The 13446-nt window shown below is 37.5% G+C and overlaps 1 protein-coding gene across 1 annotated transcript in view; it reads left to right on the plus strand.

Moving 5' to 3' along the window:
- The first annotated feature begins 6193 nt into the window (after positions 1-6193).
- The window catches only part of LOC121726954 (fatty acyl-CoA reductase wat-like), a 57109-nt gene continuing 49856 nt past the window's right edge, over positions 6194-13446 (plus strand). The window contains exon 1 of the mRNA XM_042114609.1: positions 6194-6306. The gene's annotated coding sequence lies outside the window, so the exon portion shown is untranslated. The remainder of the gene's footprint in view (positions 6307-13446) is intronic.

A 13446-nucleotide genomic window follows, 5' to 3' on the forward strand; every position in this document is an offset into this window, starting at 1 on the left:
CCATTCGCTGGTTTGGTTAATAGACAAATTCTATACCAATCGAAAGTATTTTTTTCCTGTCACAACTCTTAGGTAGGCAGGTAAATCGATACTACAAGTAGTACCGGTCTGGTTAATGCTAAATGCATATTCTACGGGCTTCATACTTTCGATTGGTATGGAATTTGTCTATTAACCAAACCAGAAAAATGTGATTTTTTTTTAAATCTGGACTGAAATTTTGTAGGCATCCCGCTTGCAATTAATTTGTTGACATACGTAATTGAATCATAAAGTTAACCCATATAGACCCGCCGTGGCCAAACGAGGACACTTTTAAAATTACTTAAATTTTTTGTCTTTCAAGTTTATACTTATTTTTATTGTAAGTGTCAATTTGCTAAAAGTGTATTTTTTTATTCCTACAAGGAACAAATAATAATAATATAGTTCACAGTGTTTTATAACGATTTTTCTGAAGCTGTTTCTAACATTCGAAATGACGCCAAGTTAGTATTTTTTATTTTTAAGTTTTTCTTTTAGGCATTTATATTTTTTTACTTGAAAGAGCTCATTACACTATAACCTATAAAAATATACATATTAGTGTGAAAAGCTTTAGTCTTCATAAGATTAGGAGTAGTTTTATACAAGTGTCCCTATTTGGGGCCAATGGTCACATTGGATGTTAATTATTCCAATTTTTGTCCACCGATCAATGTCGTATAATCAATGAACTGAAGGGCTATGATAAATACTATCAATAACTATGATAAATACTATGGACTTCAGGAAGTTGCTATGATAGAAGATGACAGTGGAAATATATATTTATTCGTATTTCCATCGCAACCATGTGTCTCTTTACCAGTTTTTCACTATTCCAAGGGGTAGCTGGCTATTGTGCAACTGATACTGTTGGCCAAGGCAGTACAGAAAAGTGTCCTCGCGTATCCGTCAAGGATATGAAAAAAAAAGAAAACGACGAGTTTGACTACCGTTTCGACCAACTAAATCAGAATTTGTTTTGCATCGGCTGGATTATAATGTCTATGCAATCGGGGGAAGCCATTACAGCATTTTTCTTCTGGGAAAAGTAAACAGATGTATTACTGTTGAAAGAATGTGGACGTTAGCTTCCTACATTTTATCAAAGCTATAACAAGGATATGCGTGGGGTCAAGTCAACTGGTCAATCGATTTTCTCGCACTGTTATACGAAACAAAAGCTGGTGGTAACTGGTAGGTACTGTTTACGCACATGCTGGATGTAGCAGTGGCAAACGCATGGCGGCTGCATTATCAAAGAAATAAAAACAAGAATTGAATTTCGACGGCATTTGGTCGTCATTACTTGAGACATACAAGCGGTAGAATCCTGCAACCAGCAATACATATCTGTACTGCCAAACCTGCAGCATGAAGGGTCAATTTCCCGAAAAACTGTCGCAACAATTGCGTTGTTCTGATGGACTAGCATTACGTCATAAAAAAGGTCAAAGACAATTTGAAAAATGTGTGAAAACACGGTTCATTACTTAATAAAATATGTATCGAAAATTTTCACACCGTATGATCCCATTGGCCCCATTTGAGGATGGCAATTTTTTTAATATAAGAATTAAAAAAAAAATTAGTTTTTTTGTGTTTTCCTAATAACTTTATTGGTTTCTATATATTAATAAAGAAAATTCATATTTTCCATGGCTCAGTTTCATTTAGGTCTACATGGGTTAATATACCTAGCGGAATAGAGACACAAAGGCCTGAGCAAGAGAGATGTCACTATCAGTAACACTGCGTGGTAAAAAGAGACGTGTGATACATGACAGCTGCACTATTTTTTTTTGACGTCCAGTCGGCACGTGCCGCACGTTGACAATTTAATCTCATAGAATTCATGTTCAATCATGCTTGTGTAAGGGTATACGTACACATATTTTTCACACAGATGAAAACCAATTTTGGTTTCGTTTGACAGCTCGAGATTGTTGCTCTATTCCGCTAGGTATATTAACTTTATGAATTGAATATAAAATACTTTTCATCCATTAACCAGCTCGGTGAAGGTCCTTCTATGGAGGGATCCTAATTTCTAGGCCATTAGTTAATAAACTTCTCTGAGAGTAGGTGTATTATAATTAAATTATACACCTACTCTCACAAATTTTATAATATTAGTATGGATTGGATACTGAATCATAATAAAACTGTCAAAAAAAGGAAAAAAGGTTCGATATTATTAACATGTACTTATAATATTAAAATATAATTTTGATGGGGTATGGACACTGACCTCCATTATACAAGTACGCTGGACTTATGATACCAAACTGTTTTTTGTGCCTATTTGAAGCGAAATCAGCGCCCCCAATGCGGGGGAAGAGAACTAAATCTGACGTAGCTTGCAAATGGCCACTCAATCGTTATTGGTTGTCATCACTAGTATTAGTTCCAAGTACTCCTACTACCGCTATCAGCGCCAATATTGCGACTTTCAAACGTCATTTTTACGTCAGATTTAGTTCTCTTCCCCCGCATTGGGGGCGCTGATTCCGCTTCAAATAGGCACAAAAAATAGCTGTCATTTCAAAGGGTATCATAAGTCCAGTGTACTTGTATAATGGAGGTCAGTGTCCATACCCCATCAAAATTATATTTTAATATTATAAGTACATGTTAATAATATCGAACCTTTTTTCCTTTTTTTGACAGTTTTATTATGATTCAGTATCCAATCCATACTAATATTATAAAATTTGTGAGAGTAGGTGTATAATTTAATTATAATACACCTACTCTCAGAGAAGTTTATTAGTCAGGTCAGTGGGTATTGACCTCACATGACCTCCGTTTACATGGCCTTTGAGTATCCAAATTTCCGTAAATAATAAAAATAAATATTGTTGAATATAGAGTCGTTGCGAAACCGCCAAGACCACGCAGCCTTCATCTGTAACAAACTCAGAAAGTTACCGTCCAAGTTCATCGTACAAGGTAGAAACTAGTATTTATTATCCGTAGGTGGAGAGTAAGGGCACGTTCAGATGTGCGCGAGTTCTGCGTAGCATTTGGGAAAATATACGCGCGGATTCAGCTCGCGTGTTCTCCCAAACGCTACAGCTGAACATGCGCATTGCGCACGTCTGAACGCGCCGTAATCTATACTAATATTATAAAGCGGAAGAGTTTGTTAGTTTGTTTGTTTGTTTGAACGCGCTAATCTCAGGAACTACTGGTCCGATTTGAAATTTTTTTTCAGTGTTAGATAGCCCATTTATTAAGAAAGGCTATAGGGTATATTTTATCGCGCTATGAGTAATAGGAGCGAAGAAATATAGACCGAGCGTGTATATTAATTATTACACTAGCTGTTTACCGCGACTTCGTCCGCGTGAACTTTAGTTTATAGTTGTTCCCGTACATCGATTGAGTCGTTTACGCGCAAATCAGAAAAGTATATTGTGTGGGAACCGCACATTTTTCCGGGATAAAAAACATTCCTTGTCCCAGATTCAAATTAGTATCTCCAATATCCATGCCAAATTTCATCAAAATAGATTAAATAGTTTAGGCGAGAATAATAAAAGTTTATTGTGCGGGAACCGTATATTTTCCGGGATAAAAAGTATCCATTGTCCTTTCCCAAGACTTAAAGTATTGCCATACCCAATTTCATCAACATAGATTGAATAGCTTAGGCGATAAATATAAAGGTTTATTGTTCGGGAACCGTACATTTTCCGGGACAAAATTAGTATTTCTTGTCCTTTCCGAGACTCAAAGTATCTCCATACCAAATTCCATCAAAATAGATTGAATAGTTTACGCGCAAATCATAAAAGTATATTGTGCAGTAACCGTACATTTAGACAAATTAATTATTCAACTTGATATTAATTATGGCGAATAATTATTATTTATTAGTAAGGTTAAAACATTGAGCTACATAATTTAAGCTATGTTACAGCAGCTGTTAAGTAATTAATTATTATTTTCTGCTAAACTGGTACTGGTGCATAGAGTTTATACTGAAATAAAGCGGTCTTACTCCACTGCAGTGGAGTAAGACCGCTCCCAGGAAGGTGTATAATATTTAAGAGGAGTCCACACCGCCCTTTTTTTTCATACAAACGTTGTCCCCTGTTTCCTCCCTGGATAATGCTAGTAGAGTAATAATTTTTTTCCTGAATATACTGGGCCACTAATACAATGTCCCTATGTTTTCTTTTTTTTCATAATTTAATTATTAAATAAGATATGAACGTTAAAAAACCCAAAAATATGGCCAGATTTTCCGCTGTGTTCAAACATCCAGAAAACAGATTTGGCTAGATTATATTACAAAAAAAAAAAAACATAGGAACACAGCTCAAGCCTTTCTCTAATCTTTAATGAAAAAAAGTACTTAAATCGGTTAAGTTTTGGAGAAGGTATCAGGGGACAACGAATCGTTGATTTTCAGCAGTTCTCTCTATCGCGTTCTGCGGTATAGGCTTGAGGTAAGGGAGACAGCTGCCAATATTACACGTACTTTTTTTTTCATTTCTCTAGCCCCTGGTGTATCCTCTTAAATGTCTCCTCTGGCGATATGAAAGTCAGCCGGCGATACTTAATCTATGTATTGTGTGTTTCCCAGTCCATCTATAAATAAAAGCCTACACGAAATATATTATTAAAAAGTAGCTCATATACTCTACAATCTACATAGATTGAGTAGCTGTAGATTGAAGACCCTCTCTATATTAGAGGTCTACAGAATAGTAGTTCAGGTTAAATTAAACATCAACAACACATTTAATGTACGGAATAACCCTCTTTAGGAACGGATGCGTCACGTGCCACGACTCACACGTTCTTAGAATTCTTTATTCTAAAACTGACGGTTTGTAAATTGCCAAAAATTGGCCAAGTGCGACTCGGACTCGCGCGCGAAAGGTTACGTGCCGCTATAGAGCAAAAATAGGCCAAAAAATTATTATTTTTTGTATGGGAGCCCCCCTTAAATATTTATTTTATTCTGTTTCTAGTATTTGTTGTTATAGTGGCAACAGAAATAAACGATCTGTGCAAATTTAACAAGCCTAGCAAAAGTGGTTCTTGAGATACAGCCTGGAGACATACAGACAGACGGACAGACATCGAAGTCTTAGCAATAGGGGCCCGTTTTTACCCTTTGGGTACGGAACCCTAAAAAGAGCGTCAAAAATTTATTTAAAGCATTAACTTGAGAACTTCCTTCGTTTTTTTGTTTGTTAACAATAATATAATTACATCGATTACATTGTTCATATCAATTATATACATTAAAACCTCTTGATTTTTTTGCCACTTCATAACACTACATATTAAAAATTAAAATATTTTATATCAATGTCATGTTTTGATAATATCATAAATTTTTAAAACTACGTAACAATTAAATCATTATTTTTAACAAAAAATTAAAACCGACTTCCAAGGTAAAATCAATAATAACATCCTTTAAATAATATGAACTAAAAATCGATATAATAGAGCGAAAGTAGGCAAAAATTGTGTTTTTTGTATGGGATTAAATATTTATTTTATTTAAATTTTAGTATTAATTATTAGCGAGTAGCAGGAGATCGGTCATCTTGGCGTTCATTGAGAGAGGCCTATGTCCAGCAGTGGACGACTATAGGCTGATATGATGATGATGATCATGATTAATTATTAAAGTATAAATATGACTGAGTATTTTGTAAGCATTTCAAGTGCCTACCTATTGCCATTATCTCACTCTCACAATTCATTATCGTACAAACGTATTTTTTTTGGCTATTTTTGCTTGTAGTCAATAAAGGCACCTAGGCACTTAAATTTTTCACTAAATCCTTAATTTTATTTGTACTTTGATCATAAATAGATAATAAAATAAAAAAATATTTAAGGGATGGTTATACAAAAAAGAGGAAGTAGGGTTATACAAAAAACACAATTTTTGCCTACTTTCGCTTTTTAGCGGTACAGAACCCAACCTTCTAGCCCGACTTGGCCGATTATTTTTTATTTGGAGTGACGCAGCAAGAATCCGCTCATTAAGCTCTACTTCGAATTCCTTGTACGTTTCGAGTGGACAATAAATCTTATATAATCTGTAATGAAAGTTATGTAATGGCTCCAGTTGGCACAGCCTCTACGGAGGTGCAGCGCAGTAAGGCGGGTACGGACTGGAGGCTACCGTTTTGACAGTTAGATGAATTCGCGCCACTGCGTGACACAGTGACACCGGTGTACGGTGCAGTGTTCCAATTTTAATATATCGGATTTTTCGGTGGTCTCTCTCTGGAAAAGCAATTCAAGGTAAGCTTGAATTTGTAAACTTTGCCGATATAAGAATTTTAGTGATTGAATTCTACGAACCAAACGTCAGTTTTTGTTTATTTTCTATCTCTTTCTATCCAAATTTTATCTTAACGTAAACACTAAACAATAATAATATGACAGCGTCTATAATACTTATTCGTACAATAACAAGTCTAAAATCCAAAAGATTTTTGAAAAAAATATTTTTTGTTCAAAAATCTTACTGCCCACTAAGAGAAATATTTTAATGAACTATTATTAATTCATAGTTTGACAGGTAATGTGGACTACATGAAAACCAATTCAAAGCTGAAGTTAGAACCGATGCATTGTTTAGTAGCATTGAACATCAATGGTAGACATAATATTATAAGACAATATTGTATATTTTGTAACTAAGAATAATAAAAACTTTTTTTTATTATTCGTAGTTTTGTAATAATAAAATTCTTCTATCATACTGGCACTTCACATGGCTATTTGTATTTGCGTATTTGATGTATTCGCCAAACAATCACCATGTGTAGACGCCAGATGGTATGTTTGACAAAGTATTGGCCTAATTTGCCTATTTGACAAATATGACCAATACCAAATAATATTATACGTATCCGTACCTTTGCCGGTTTTTGACGCACATCAAAAGGATCAAAAAGGTAAGTAAACAAAATCAAGTAAAAGTTTGGTATTTGACGTCCATGTGTGGAGGGCCGTATTTGCTTTTATTTGCTTGTTTGTTTATACGTTAATAATTTTGCTAATGCAACAAATAGCCAATAGCAAATACGAATAGCCATGTGAAGTGCCAGCATTACATCCAATTGCTTAGGTTAAAATCTCGATTTAATTAAAGTTATGTAATTAAAATTCGTCTCTGAGTGCAGCGTTAGACCAATAATTAATAAAACTTTTTTTGAGACTTTCATAATTTGTTTACGTGTAGATTAAATCGGAACAGAATAGCAAATATAATAACTGACTATAATTTATATATAAGCACACGACAATTATTATTGTAGGGTAGAAACCACAGAAATAAATCAAGATTTATTTCTGTGGTAGAAACTCTCTGAGGGCCAACCCACACGTACCACAAACACACCACGTCGCAATGACAAAATGCCGTCAAGCAGCGGTTACGTGTGAATGGTGTCGCTGCAGATTTTTGTAGTTGCGTTGTGGTAACGACAAAATGTCGACGTGATTGCGTTGTCGCCAGCTGTAGTTGCGATGTGGTTACGTACGGAAGTCAATAAAACGGAGGAGGGAAGAGCGCGGGCGGTGAGCGCGCATCTGTCGTTGCATCGACGCAACGTTGTGATTGCGATGTGGTCGGCCACTAGTGTGCTTGTAGTTGCGATGTGGTCGGTATCACACAAGTGGTCGACAACGACTGCAAAATGTGGTACGTGTGAATAGTCTAGTTCATTAATTACAATACGATATATACGCCCGACCACGTGATGTGGTTGTGGTGTGGGTTGGCCCTTAAGGTGTCTTTCCGATCTTTGTAACTAGCCTCAGTTGTTATGTGACATCTTATTTGAATTTTTTTCGATCGCGGTCGCTTGCGAGCTGCGATAAAGATCAGAAAGATCACCTTTACTCATAAAGCAGTATTATTTAATATTTACACAGCGTGAAAGTTCAAGGTCCGCTGTCTTTACGTGTGTCATATTATGACTTCACCAATATGCCGGACAAGGACAAGTAGATTTTGTCTGTGTAAATATTTTTATAAGTGAGGGGTTATTATTTATTGTGTAAAGACGTCTTCATCGACCACACTCAGTGACGTTTATTATATTATCTAGGACTTTAAATTAATGTAGACTTTTACAGAAAATGAAATACTTAATTGATGCCAAAACTTTCAATAATTAAATCTCGCAGAATACGTATGTTTATCCGCGTCCTACCTTCTAAATGAACGTACCATTTTATGGCTAATTTTTATTTTTTATAATCCTACTAGACGATCCCCAAAATCCACTGCGCCAAATTTTGTATATCGCGCGCCGCGCGGGAACCGTTGATTTTTTTCGGGACAAAAAGTAACCTATGTCCTTTCCCGGGACTCAAAGTATCTCGAAGTAGTAAGTTTATTAGAGTGAAGACGTAACAGACAGATAGACAGACATACACAATTTCACATTTATAATATTAGTATAGATGACAATCAGTAGAATACAGCCATTTTCATGGTCGAAAGGATTTACATTAATTGCCTATATTTGTGTTGATGTTTAGCCTCCGTTTGACTGCAGTTAGTCAAGGCAGTTCTATAAATAAATATTAAATAGCAAGTAAATTATAAAGAACTAGATAATATGACGCCCGCAACTCGCTTTCGAGGGGGAGACGCACATTTTCCTTGATAAAAATTATTCTATGTCCAATTTTGCCGGGACTCAAACAAAGAGAATATAATCGCTAACCTCAAAGTCTCTCTTCGTACCTAGCAAAATTGGTTCAGCGGTTTGGGCGTGTTATAATAATGTTAGTTTTTACTTAAATATTAAACAAGTAGTAAGTAAACATGGTAGGACTATCTAGATCACGCGGTAGGGTGTCAAGCCATAAGTATTTCTATACAATGGTTGGCAATGTCTTATTGAAAAAGTGATGCTAAGCATTTTGTAGGAAACCATCTGAATAATAATTGTAAGGGTGAACAATTTTTTCTACAATGTAATATTATGTTCAATCAAAAATTATTTTGGGGTTATGGAGAGGAGGACATACTGAATGAATCTTAGATGAAGACTACGTAGGTGGGTTGATCGTGCCCGTAACTTTGCCTAAGCGGTGAGTGGAGCACCATGGGGTCTTAGTGGGTAGTTCCTCGGAGAGTCCCACATACCCCGGCCGATGTCCCCAATTCGCCGGGGATGCGTAATGCATTTCCCCATGTAAATAAGTGGATGTTGTAGAGTGGTTAATTTAAAAATACGAGATTTCCAATAAAAGTTAGGAGGATTCGACACCACCATTTTTCCATACAAACGTTGTCCCCTGTTTCCTCCCTGGATAATGCCGGTAGAGTTATGATTTTTTTCCTGAATATCTATGGCCACTATTAGCATGTCCCTATGTTTTCTTTTTTTTTCATAATTTTATTATAAAAAAAGATAAGAACGTCCAAAAACTTAAAAAATGGCCAGATTTTCCTCTGTGTTCAAACACCCAGAAAACAAAACTGGCTAAAATATACAAAAAAAGGAAAACATAGGAACATAGCTCAAACCTTGCTTTAATTCTTAATGAAAGTACTTAAATCGGTTAAGTTTTTGAGAAGGAATCAGCGGACAACGAATCGAAGATTTTCTGTTCTTTTATTAGAACTTTTGTCATGTTGTCTCTATCGCGCTCTGCGGTGGGAGACTTGAGATTGGTGAGACAGCAATACATTTTCAAATACCTATTTTCAATTTCTCTCGCCCCTGGTGTATCCTCTTAAAGCATGCAGCGTGGGAAGGGTACGCAGTACGCACTTCTTATCGCTATCAAAATTATTCTACAAGGTCCTATAACAGAAGTTTTATTTTTATCAGTATCAATGTCGGCAAACATAAATGTTAAGCAAAGACATAAAAATTAGAGTACTATACAGGCACGTCAAACATACATAATATTCTTGTTTTTGGCTCGAGGTTAAAAAGAGAGAATTGGCAGTTGGCACTGCTGCGAATTCTGTGTCGACCTCTTACATCATCAATTTCCTCGTACCTGCGATAGACGTATCGAGTGATAAGGCCCCTCTCTACGTTGGGCCACGATGGATTACCCAGCTTTGCGAAGCTGTCCGTAGCACAATCGGCTTCGGCTATACTTAGATACTATTATATGCCAGCGAGCCAGCGTGGAGAGGCCGCGACGTCAAGGTACTTTCCTTCATATTATGTACGTAAGGTCACAGGCATCAATCAAAATCAGCTTAGATATTTAACTCATTGCTCGTTATTTATTACCCTTTTTTAACCTACTTCAAAAGATAAGGAGGTCAGTCAATTCGACCGTATATTTTTTATGTTTGTTAGCGGATAACTTCGCGGTTTGTGAACCGATTTTGATGATGAGTATAATACGTGGGAGAGCCATGCTTCGGCACGAATGGGCCGGCTCGACCGGATAAATACCACGTTCTCACAGAAAATGTGAAACAGCGCTTGCGCTGTGTTTCGCCGAGTGAGTGAGTTTACCGGAGGCCCAATCCCCTAACCCCTACCCTATTCCCTTCCCTTCCCTACCCTCCCCTATTACCCTATTCCCTCTTAAAAGGTCGGCAACGCACTTGCAGCTCTTCTGATGCTGCGAGTGTTCATGGGCGATGGAAGTTGCTTTCCATCAGGTGACCCGTTTGCTCGTTTGCCCCCTTATTTCATTAAAAAAAAAAATGAGAAGATCGTAGCCGTGGTGAGTTTTTTATACATATGTGAGTAGTGCCAACAGTTTTCTACCGTCGTTACATCATCACGCGATGATTATTTTTTTGTCTTGATATATAATTTTGTAAAATGTGAAAGTGCGTCTGTGTTACCGGAAACGTAATTGAAGTAAATATGCCTTAAAATTGAAGATAATGATTCCACCAAAGTCTCATGCGAATTTGAGATCCGATAGAATTGATGCGCTTAGCGAAGTCAGACAAAAGAAGCTATTCTCTTGGTTCTCAAAAAAGATTTACAGCCAGACATAATATAACCTCTCCACAATCATTTTCACTTCGGCCTTTCTCCTAACGTGAAATACAGTTATAGAAATTGGTCTCAAATGACTAACTGGAAGTGGGATGACACTGGGCCGTGTCATTACATGCTCACAACTCACAGACCATAACTCGGTAGCTTCGATATCTGACCATCTCATTCGCGTGCGTTTTAAAGGTGATCTTTCCGATCTTAACCGCAAGCGACCGCGATAGAAAAAAAATCAAATAAAATTCCACTTATGAGTTATGACATAAGCTATAATATAGTTAGTCTAGTCCGTCAAAATGAACTCAAAATAATGCCGTCTTCATATCCATAATTTGTATGGGTATGACGACGAATTTTTTTGAGTTCCCAGCATTGTTCTCATAGAAAAAGTTGTTCATTTTGACGGGCTCATTTGATGGTTTCTAGGACAACGGTGTTTACACACACTGTACCAGTTTTGTTTTTTACCGACATTGGTCTAGCCACGTCACGGGTCACCGCTGTTTTGTAGTGGCGTAGAGCAAAATAAAACCTATAGCCTATGTCATAAAGTGGCATTTTATTTAAATTTTTGTCGGTCGCGATCCCTTGTCTGACAATGATATTCTATGTTACTAACGTATTGTCTGAGTTGCCGCGTTGATCGGGAACGGTCACTACGCGCGAAAGAGACAGACATTCGGTTCTTGAGAATAGGGCCCCGAGATTTGCGAATTCGCCACACTCTCACGTAATTTACGCTCGCCTAGATCACGATAAAAAGCTCTATCGTGACTCCGAAAACGTAACTATGTTCCGTTACTCTATTGTATTGTTTGTTGTCGTTTTGTAGAAAATAGAAAAAATATCTGCCATTACAAATAAACCATAAATTCAATGCCACCTTTCTCTAAATTATAGCAATGTTGTTTGATGTTTCTACCACGGTCCACGCAGGGGCGTCTTTCCCTTATGTGCAGGGTGTGCGTTGCACACGGGTGCTGCGGTCCTAGGGGCGCCGAGCGCCGCTCGCAATGGAGACCCACTCGGCGTGCGCCCGCGTTGGCCAGCCGCCGCGCTTTTGGCAAACGTAAAAAGAACTCCAGTTTGCATACATTTTGTGTAGCATCTGGAGTTCTTCTAATATTGTCGAAATTCGAATTACAGCAAAGAAAGGCGCGCCACGAGCGGCTCGGCTTTTACAATATAAATATCCCACCAAAAATATTCTGTAAGAAATATAACCCTTCCTGGCAGTCGGGTAAAAAACCTAGCCAAGTCTCGATGTAGCTGCTTGTTTATCTCTAAACAGTAATTAAATCTAGACAAAGTCGTGCCAAGCCTAAGGTTTCTGACTGCGATTTCTTCATTATTATTGTTAATGCTGTTTAATCGGGTTTGAGTTTTGGCACAAAACGCTGCCATAAAAGCTTCCATCATATGGGCTCCCCGAGAATTTATACAAATGGGTCACAAGTTTCTTAACAGACAGAAGTATAAAGATCGTAGTTGATGGTGAATGTTCTGAAACTCAGTCTGTTTATGCTGGTGTCCCTCAGGGCTGTGTTCTATCGCCTATCCTATTCATACTGCATATCAATGATATGTTACAGACCAACAATAGTATATGCGCTATATGCCGGCTCCCCCCATATTTCTCGGCTAAATGTCATTGAGAGTTGAAACGAACTTGTGTCTAAAATAGAGAATTCATTGGAGAAAGTCCCTGAATGGGGTAGACGTAACTTAGTCCAATTCAACCCCGTCAAGACTCGTTTTGAGAGCACCTATTTAACAATCTCCTCCAGCATTGAAATACTTGGCGTAAACATATCGAGCGGAGTCCAGTTCCGATGTCATCTAGATTCTAGAGGGTAAGGCCAAGTTAGCCTCGAAAAGGCTTGATGTTCTTGACAGAACGAGACAGTATTTCAGTCCGAACCAACGCCTACAACTCTACAAGGCGCAGGTTCGGCCTCATATTATGGAATAGGTACTGTTCTCATCTCTGGGCAGGGGCGCCAAAAATACCAACTACTCCCTCTAGATTGTATCCAACGAAGGGCTGCTCGAATTGTTGATTGCCATAGTGTTTCAAATAGGTTGGACACCTTAGAATTACGCCGAGATGTAGCTTCACTCTGCATTCTCTATCGGTTGTCCTGAGGAATTGTTCGGAATCATACCTCCTGCAACTTTTTGTTCCACACGAAAAATATACCATCCTCATCACCTTGATGAGTGGTAGTTTTTTTTCTTTCTGCCACGGAATGTAAAGCTCTGGAATGAACTGTCAGTAGCAGTATTTTTGCTACCTGGACCAATACGACCTGCAAACGTACAAGAAGAGAGCGTATTCCCACTTAAAAGGCCGGTAATACATGTTCCATGGGCGACGGTATTTGTTTTCCATCAGGTGACCCGTTTGCTCGTTTGCCCCCGTATCTTATACCCAAAC

This window comes from Aricia agestis, chromosome 5 (assembly GCF_905147365.1).
Source record: "Aricia agestis chromosome 5, ilAriAges1.1, whole genome shotgun sequence".
Taxonomy (NCBI): Eukaryota; Metazoa; Arthropoda; class Insecta; order Lepidoptera; family Lycaenidae; genus Aricia; species Aricia agestis.